Raw genomic sequence first — 7,878 nt, forward strand, 5'->3', positions numbered from 1 at the left:
GTATTTGGATGGACACTGTTAAATCACACAGCAATATACTTACCACTAAAAATCTTCACTATATTTTCAAGCTTTCCAGGTAGAAAAGTTCTAATTGATACTGATTAGAGCAGAAGTTTTCAATTCCAGTCCTCAAGTAACCCCAACATGACATTTGCAGGATTTCTTTAATTATGCAATGTTTATTGAATCTATTTTACTAGGTTTGTAATTGTCTCAATTGTTACCAGAGAGATCCTGAAAACATGACCTGTTAGGACTACTTTATGACTGGAGTTGAATGCTACTGGATTACAGGCATTCTACAATTGTATATGAATGACCCAGAGATCAAGTAAAACTTGGAGACAGGTATTATCCCAATGTGCATAATATACAGCTATGCAATTAATACAATTACATACTGAGTGAATAACGTACATAGGGGATTTTGATGAGAATTGGAAATCTGTTTTAGGAGACTCAACTTTTTTTCTTTCATAAAATTCTTTAGAAACTATCTGCATGATTTTATGAGTTGTTCCTATGTGCTGTCTAATTCAGGAGATTACACAGAAATCTCATGCAGACGGCTAATTAGCAATGCAGAGCACTGTCCGTATTACTATCAATGGGTACTACAGTCTGACCCCTATGTACCAAACTCCAAAAAGCGGTAGTTTGGCCCTACTGCTGCCTACGGAGGCAGGTTCACGCGAGAGGGATCTTACGATTCCTTTCCTGCAGACTCGTTAATGCAGCCGGGATCTAACTCGCAGGGGCAGTTGCTATCACTAACGCTGTCCCTCTGAGTTTTCTGTAGTATGTAGAAGGGGAATTTTAATTAGAATCAAAATGTTTGTCACGATATGGATTGTCAAGAATTGCTGTGATTATTAATACATAGGTACCTTAATGGCCTATTTGTCAAGGTAGTATATGGATAAAATTGTGCAGAAACTACAGTTTCTATACAATGTTATGCATCAGCGCTATTTACTAATAGACTGATGCAAGAGATGTCACAGAAATCTGACCCCTATGTACTAAACTCAGAAAAACAAATGTTTTTTTGGAATTTGGCCTCTTCAGATAACGCAATCCTCAGATGGAGTAACCACTTTATGCCTGTGTAAACATATTCACATGGGAGGGTGTTCGTATGGTCCCTCTCCTGCAGCCACCAGCAGGCTCCCGAATCTGACACTTTGCGCATGCTCAATGTCAGATTCCCCCAGAGGAGGCTTTCACAAATGTGAGAGATCCCTCCATTGCGTCGGGGATGTAACTCGCAGGGACAGCTGTTGGTGCTACTGGTGTCCCTGTGAGTTACACTTAGTACATTATTATTATCCTTTATTTATATATATAGCATAACAAGGGATCTACAGCGCCCAAATGCAGAGTACATAAGCAAGTAATCAATACAAAACAGTCACTTACAGTTCAAGAAAACATAGGACAAGTACAGGGTATATAAAGACAGCTGAATCAGCAATCGACACTGAAATAAGTAACAGGGTGGCAGAAAACCAAAGGATTTGGTGCAGTCAAAAGGGAGTATGGAGCAGAAGATGGTTTAAGTAAGAAGGAAAAGCAGGAGGGAAGATGAGAGCTTACAATGTAGAGATATTTTCAAGCAAATTGAGAATATCCGTTGTGATACTATGTTAATAATCATGGTATTGGTGCAATTATTACATACTGTAGGCACCTTAGTCTTCAAAGCGGTCATTTATTATACAATTATGTCTATTTCAACACAAAAGTCCTGTATTATAGACAAATAATTGAATCTTATTTTCTATTGGTAGTCGAGCACAATTGTTATTGTGCCCATACACTTGTGCGATATATCGCGCTTTGATTTCCCTTGAAGCTCCCGTGCGATAAATCGCATCGAAAGTGGGGTGTTTTTGTGCATTTGATGCGCATACAATTATGCGATGTATCACATGCCCCTTGCGACCAGGGCGGAGGGGAGTGTCCAGAAAGTGAGCTAAATAACTCACAGATCGCACATCGCAGTGCGAAAAATCAAATGTGGTAAAAACAGCATGCAATCGCACGTGCGATCCGATAAGTATTAAGTACAGCACATATCTCGATATGCGAGATTCGACCAGCGTGCCCGCACATGGCATTGGGGAACACATTCGATGTGTATACAATCCTGCGATCTATCGCACCGATGCGGTCAAAATCGAAGGATTGTACCAGATATCTCACAGTGTATGGGCACCATAAGTGTTGCAATATATATATGATGACTAAAACAGCCACGGTCCTAGAGAAGAAATGACTGTATAAAAGCTTTAACTTATTCCTGCCTATGCTGCAGAGATGTTCTCCTTCTAGGAATCCCTGAATAACTGAGAAGCAGCCAACACCTCCTGAGCCTCCTGCACAAAGCACTGGCTGCTGCACACATCACTGCTGAAACTCCTGAGAAGGAGGCGAATGAAAGAAACTCACTTCATGTCAGTGTGATTAGCACAAAATAAGCTTGGCAAATGGAAGCAAAGATACAAGCAGTAAGAGCTGTTCTCATCAGCCTAACAACACAATCAACTCATCTGACCACACAATAACATAAGTTACACAGCAAGCAGGCAAATTGTAGCAATAATAACACCTCTCCCTACATGCATGTGTAGGATGGATGTACTATATACAATACTGCAGTACAAATATGTGCACATATTATACATTTAGAAATAACACAAACACATATATATATATATATATATATATATATCACACGCACATGTATGTTTGCATACAGTGGTACCATATACAGTATATGTGCCATGATATATAGCCAGTTGCTGGGAACATGGAACATTTGATTCTTTGTCTGTAGCATAGAGCCCCATGGCTGTGCAGAACAAAGCATGCAGCGCTCGGTACGTTGCCTCCAGAAGATACTGCCTACTATGCCGCCTTTACCTGCAGGCGCAGGGGTTCCCTCCTCCGGTTCAGGTCCTGAGACTGGCGCTGAGCCCCGGAGCCGGCTGAGCTGCTGGGCTTTGGACAGATGACTCCACACGCTGCCATGGGACTGACATGTCTGAGGCTGCTGCACACTGCCGCTACCACAGCGTCCTCCTCATCTGCTGCTGCTGCCGCTGTCTCCCACCTCTCACTGGCAGCAGTCACCGCGCGGTGTACGGTGCCCAGCACATGGGAGTCTTCCTGCTGCTGCTAGCAAGGACCGGCACTGTGCGGAGGGGAGAGCAGCTCTCTCCCCTCTCTACGGTTTGGATCCATTTCCCTAGCTCCGGCCGCAGGAGCCCGCACTCCTCCCAGTCCCCGCCCCCTATCCCCCGATCGCTGTGTGCAGATGTCGGTGCAGTATATATAGCACAGGCAGCACATAGGATGATGGATATACTGAGCATGGATGTATGTATGTATGTAATATGTATGTGGTGTGCTTAGGGCATACATCCCATGTACACACGCCTGCATGACCGTGACGCCTCCAGTTACTATGTGCATGCTGCATTACTGCCACTTATCATACAGCTATTGTTACTATTTTATAAACAAAGGGATGATTCTTTACAATCCGAGCCGATATGATGTCGTCTCCGTCCATATATGCGATAGACAATGTAATCGGAAATAAGCGACTATTGGGACTGACATGAGATACGATAGGAATAGAGTAGCCCAAAGTGGCTGGTGTCATACAGTATATCTCTGGTGTATATATATTACATACAACATTGCACTCACATAGCATATACTGTAGAGTGTAGATTCTACAGCAGGTTCTGTAAATTAGGCTAGTCTTGTAAGTAGATTGGCTGATAGCTCTGTATGCATTGCTTTACATTGCTTTAGCTATCCGGCAAAGGTACCAGTTGTTATCCTTACCATAGCTTCTCTAGTATATGTTTCTGGTCTTGTGTTTTATTATTGCACCGTGGAAAGTTTCTTTACAGCAGCAGAAATATTCCGGGGGGGATTTCCACAGACAGTGTGGTCACTCATAGCCAGGCAGCTGCCACCATATTAAGGAAGTTCCGAGACCTCTGCTCCCATGCAGTGCAACCTGCCCGCTGTGCTGATATGAGCCACTTCTCCCGCTACTTGTCCTCTCTCTTTGGTACCAGCAGCCAGACACCCTTATTGCAATGCTGCTCTCTCTGCCTTTTGTCTGGCTAGCGAGCACATGTCTCACCACACACACCCCTGGGGCTGGCTTGAAGGCTTCCTTCTCACCTCTCGGCTGTTACACGCCTTTCCTATATGAAACTAGGCAATCTATAGTCAGCCCACACTAGTAGGATATTCAGGTCAAAACAGGGTAAACAATGTATAAACGTTCTCTACCTTATAAATAGTCTCAGATCTCTAATATTGATCACCCACTTGTCCCAAAGGTTCTGCAATTGTGTTCTCTTGAGAAAAATGAAACCTTCTGTGATTGATCCATGCTTTTATTTATTTATTATTGTTAATCCTTTTCTTTTTTCCCCCTGATCTCAGACTGCTTTGGATTTAGTCATTTTAGCCATTTCCCAGATTGTCATCTTTAATCCCCTGATGACAGAATTGTCTGCCAGCAGCCGTGCATTATAAAGCAATGCTCTGTTTGCAAATACCAATGCAAAGAGTGGGACCTTTAAAAAAGATCTATTGGGTAATAAGTTGTGTTATCTAAGGGGCCTATTCATCAAATAGGATTAAAAAGACCACAACAAGATGATAGAAAATCTTTTTTGGTCCTGTTTAACCAAAAAAACATTGCCATGGCAGCCAAGTGATGCCCAGCACCCAGGTGGTAGTGACTGGCCGCGATAAGCAGAGACGACGCTTCGGTGCATACATGATCTGTAAATGCTGGGTCACATATATGCACTGCACTGGTAGCCCACTCTCGGAAATACATTTGTAAAAACAGATATTTCGCACAAATGTCTTTTTTAAAGCAGGAAAGAATGCTTTATTTTAGCAACAAAGCATGTCTTCCTCTTCCAATCTCTGCTATTGAATTCCTCAAATAGCAATAGTGATTAGAGGACAGAAGTGAATACTGGGCCCGATTCAGAGAAGTATGCAAAGCCGATGTCCTACACTGTCAAGCCGCCACTGCAAACCCGCACACAATGAGGATTCCTTTGCAAAGAGATTGCCAGGAAGTGACTGGGAGTGTTAGCATGGTGCATACCAGTGCCGGAACTAGAGAGAGGTGGGCACAGGTGCGACAAAATGCTTTGTCCCCCCCTCCCCCATCCCATCCAAGTCCACCCCCTCACCCCTGGAGAGGATCTGGTGAGGGGGACCTGCTCAGGGCCAGAGAAATGGATGCCTAGCAACAGTGCCGTAACTAGACATTTTAGCACTGTGTGCAAGAAACGGCATCGGAGCTCCCCCCTCCATGTAAAACAGGGGCCGTGCGTGCCGTAGGCGCGCGCAAAAATACATAGTGGCGTGGCTTCGTGGGGAAGGGGTGTGGCCACAAAATAATACCAATTCATAAAACGGTGCACAGTAGTCTCCATTATTCAAATTACGCCGCACAGTAACACCACTACACCAGGTAGAGACCCTTTTACACCTTACGGTGGACAGATTCCTCTTTTTACACATTACGGCAGACAGCGTCCCCTTTTTACACTTTACGGCAGACAGCGTCCCCTTTTTACACATAGCGGCAGACAGCGTATACTTTTTACACATAACGGCAGAGAGCGTACCCTTTTTACACATAACGGCAGACAATGTGCCCTTTTTACACATAACGGCAGACAGCGTCCCCTTTTTACACATTACGGCAGACAGCGTGCCCTTGTTACACATTACGGCAGACAGCGTCCCCCTTTTTACACATTACGGCAAAGATTCCCCCTTTTTACACATTACGGCAAAGATTCCCCCTTTTCACACATTACATCAGGCAGATTCCCCTTTTTTACACATTACGGCTGGCAGATTCCCCCTTTTTACCCATTACATCAGCCTGATTCCCCCTTTTTACACATTGCGGCAAGCAGATTCCCCCTTTTTACACATTGCGGCAGGCAGATTCCCCCTTTTTACACATTGCGGCAGGCAGATTCCCCCTTTTTACACATTGCGGCAGGCAGATTCCCCATTTTTACACATTGCGGCAGGCAGATTCTCCCTTTTTACACATTGCGGCAGGCAGATTCCCCATTTTTACACATTGCGGCAGGCAGATTCCCCCTTTTTACACATTGCGGCAGGCAGATTCCCCCTTTTTACACATTGCGGCAGACAGATTCCCCATTTTTACAGATTACGGCAGGCAGATTCCCCCTTTTTACACATTGCGGCAGGCAGATTCACCATTTTTACACATTGTGGCAAGCAGATTCCCCCTTTTTACACATTGCGACAGGCAGATTCCCCATTTTTACACATTGCAGCAGGCAGATTCCCCATTTTTACACATAGCGGCAGGCAGATTCCCCATTTTTACACATTGCGGCAGGCAGATTCCCCATTTTTACACATTGCGGCAAGCAGATTCCCCCTTTTTACACATTGCGGCAGGCAGATTCCCCATTTTTACACATTGCGGCAGGCAGATTCCCCATTTTTACACATTGCGGCAAGCAGATTCCCTTTTTACACATTGCGGCAGGCAGATTCCCCATTTTTACACATTGCGGCAGGCAGATTCCCCCTTTTTACACATTGCGGCAGGCAGATTCCCCCTTTTTACACATTACGGCAGACAGTCGAAAGAAAGAAAGAAAGAAAGAAAGAAAGAAAGAAAGAAAGAAAGAAAGAGAAGAATTATACTTACCCTCTCCGCTAGCTCAGGCTCCCCGGTGCAGCTTCTCGTCACGATTCCCGGGCAGGAGAGAAGGAGGAGGAGGGAGGTGGAGGAGGAGGGAGCCGCAGCAGCGCTGTGTTATTGGTGGAGGCGCTGCTGCTGCTTCCCCTCTGCTTCACTATAGGCTGTTCTCGGAAGACAGCCTATAGTGAAGCAGAGGGACAGCAGCAGCAGCGCCTCAACCAGTAACAAAGCGCTGCTGCGGCTCCCTCCTCCACCTCCCTCCTCCTCCCTCTCCCCCGTACCGCTGTGCACCTCTCCTCTCCGGGCGGCTGTGTGCTGCGGGCAGCGGTTGCCCGCAGCACACAGCGGCATGTAATGAGTCAGTTTGACTCATTACATGCTTTGAGTCCCTGGACAGAGGCGGGCCCCAGTGCAACGCACTGGTTGCACTGGCGGTAGTTCCGCCTCTGGTGCATACCCTCCAACTGTACCTTTTTGGCCGGTACAGTACCGTTTTTTGATTGTCTGTACCGGCCAAAAGGGTCCTTGTACTGGTTTTCAGTGTCTCCCATTACAATGGAAGCCTATGGGAGCGCCACTTAGCCACGCTTCCTTTACCCGTGACCATACCCCTTTTCCAATTTTGTACTGGTTTTCAGCTGGGCAGTGTTGGAGGGTATGATGATGTTAGCGTGGAGTGGTTCTTAAAACGCAGGGTTGTCATGGCTCATTTCTCGACATGTATCTGGCGTCAGCTGTGAGACCCAATGTACAAAAACTTGATGCTTGCGTGACTACTGCTGGGTCCAGCCTGCATAGCCATAGGTCTTCCTATCGACCCGATGTTCCTTGTTCTTGCATATAGGCTGCGTATATGTACGCAATTGCGAATGAGTTGCGGTAGCTCCAGTGGGTGTCTCTTAATTTCTGGGTGGCAGCTTCACTTGCTAATATCTGTAGTTGCATAGAAAATCGCACTTGCAATAGCTTTCATCTCTAAATCAGGTCCTCTGTCCTTCTTAAATAGATAATAGCTAGCTTCCACATGCAAAGCATGGAAATGTATTGCCAGACAACACCAACGTTGGCTGGCGGTAACCTTTGCTAATTAGCAAAAACCCCTATTTCAGATTATAATAGCT

At 45.4% G+C, this 7,878-nt stretch overlaps 1 protein-coding gene across 2 annotated transcripts in view; it reads right to left on the minus strand.

Moving 5' to 3' along the window:
• ST6GAL2 (ST6 beta-galactoside alpha-2,6-sialyltransferase 2) overlaps window positions 1-4,122 on the minus strand; it is a 232,064-nt gene extending 227,942 nt beyond the window's left edge. Inside the window, exon 1 of one of the 2 annotated variants that reach the window (XM_063953803.1) lies at window positions 3,862-4,122. The gene's annotated coding sequence lies outside the window, so the exon portion shown is untranslated. Of the gene's footprint in view, window positions 1-2,928; window positions 3,270-3,861 lie in introns of those variants that run through there. The other variant, XM_063953802.1, reaches the window with a different exon arrangement.
• Between the last annotated feature and the right edge of the window lie 3,756 nt (window positions 4,123-7,878).

Source organism: Pseudophryne corroboree, chromosome 2 (assembly GCF_028390025.1).
Source record: "Pseudophryne corroboree isolate aPseCor3 chromosome 2, aPseCor3.hap2, whole genome shotgun sequence".
NCBI classification, from domain to species: Eukaryota; Metazoa; Chordata; class Amphibia; order Anura; family Myobatrachidae; genus Pseudophryne; species Pseudophryne corroboree.